This window comes from Chrysochloris asiatica, unplaced genomic scaffold (genome assembly GCF_000296735.1).
Source record: "Chrysochloris asiatica unplaced genomic scaffold, ChrAsi1.0 scaffold00322, whole genome shotgun sequence".
Lineage (NCBI taxonomy): Eukaryota > Metazoa > Chordata > Mammalia > Afrosoricida > Chrysochloridae > Chrysochloris > Chrysochloris asiatica.
The window spans coordinates 147,714-149,568 of record NW_006408840.1 but is presented as its reverse complement, the minus strand read 5'-3'; positions in this window follow the sequence as shown (position 1 = coordinate 149,568).

Sequence of the window (1,855 nt, the reverse complement as noted above, 5' to 3'; positions counted from 1 at the left end):
CCATTTATCATGATGCTGTTTACTGATCCAGATGTTAGGATCTTTGTTATCTTTGCACTGAGGTGCAATCCGTACTGAAGGTTGTAGTCTTTAATCTTCATAAATAAGGATGTAAAATCTCCTTAACTTCCAGCCAAGCGTGGCCATATCATCTGCAGATTGTAAGTGGTAAATGAGCCTTCCTTCAGTCATGATACCTGGTACTTCTTCATAAAATCCAGATCCTTGTATTATTTGCTCAGCATACAGATTGAATATTGTTGTTAAGTGCCATCAAATTGGTTCAGACTATTAACAACCCTGTATAGGGTTACCGTGGAGTAGCTGGTGAGTTTGAACCACCAGTCTTGTAGTTTAAACCCACTTAGCAGTTAAGTGCTTTCTTGAAGCACCATACCCAGAAGAACAGATTGAATACACATATGAGACAACTGAAAATTATGTATGATGAGTATATGCAATCCTACTGTACAAATTTCCTGATTTTAAACCAAGAAGTATACCCTTTTTCTGTCTCTTGGTCTGTGTACATGTTTCTCATGCACATAATTAAGTGTTCTGGAATACTCATTCTTCTCCTGTTATCCATAGTTTGTAATGATCAACACAGTAAAAATGCTTTGCATAGTCAAAAAAGCACAAGAAAAAATCTTTTTTGTATTCTCTGCTTTTAGTCAAGATACATCTGCTAAAAGCAATGTTATCTCTTGTTCATGTACTCTTCTTAATCTGGTTTGAATTCATGGTAGTATCGTGTAGCTATATTGTTGTTGTTGTTGTGAAGTGCCGTTGAGTCAGTTCCGACCCATAGCAACCCTGAATATGGTTTCTGAGGAGCAGCCGGTGAGCTTGAACTGCCCACCTTGCAGTTCAAAAGGCTTTGCAGTCTGGCGCATTAACCCACAGCACCACACCAGGACTCCTATATTGTAGCTACTGTTAAACTATTTTCAGCAATTTTTCTTACATGTGATATAAATGATCTTGTTCAATGATTTATTGATTTTGTTGGATCAACCCTGGTTTAAATGGGTACAAATATGAATCTCCTCCAGTTATTTGTCTGGGTAGATATATTCCAAAAATCTTGGCTTGAATGAGTGGACACCTCCAGAACTGCATCAGTTTGTTCAAAGATTTCAATATGAGTTAGAAAATTCCTTGTTGTTAGGTACCATCAAGTTGTTACTGACTCAAAGCAACCCTATGCACAACAGAATGAAACACTGCCCAGACCTGGGCTAACCTCACAATTGTTGCCACATTTGAGTCTATTGCTGCTGTCACTTGGCCAATCCATCTTGCTGGGGGACTTCCTCTGACCCTCCACCTTACCAAATATGATATCCCTCTCCAGTGATTGATACTTCTTCACAATATGTCCCAAGTATGAGAGATGAAGTCTGGCCACCCTGACCTCCAGGGAGCACTCTGGCTGCACTTCTATAAACACAGATCTATTGGGTTTTTGGCTGCCCATTGCACTTTCAATATTTGCCTCCAAAAACAAAACTCAAAAGCATCAATTCATATATGGTTTTCCTTACACATTGTACAACTTTCACATGCATATGAGGTTATTGAAAATACCATGGCTTGGGTCAGGTGCACCTTTGTCCTCAAGCTGACAGCTTTGTTCTTCAACACCTTCAAAAGGTCTGTGCCTAATGCAATACATCATTTGATTTCTTGGCTGATGCTTCCACGAGTGTTGATGGTTGATCCAAGAAAAATTAAGTCTTTGACAATTTCAATCTTTTCTCCATTGATAAGAATATTGTTTATTGGTCTAGTGGTGAGGATTTTTTGTTTTCTTTACATTGAGATGCAATCCATACCAAACACTGTGCTTTTT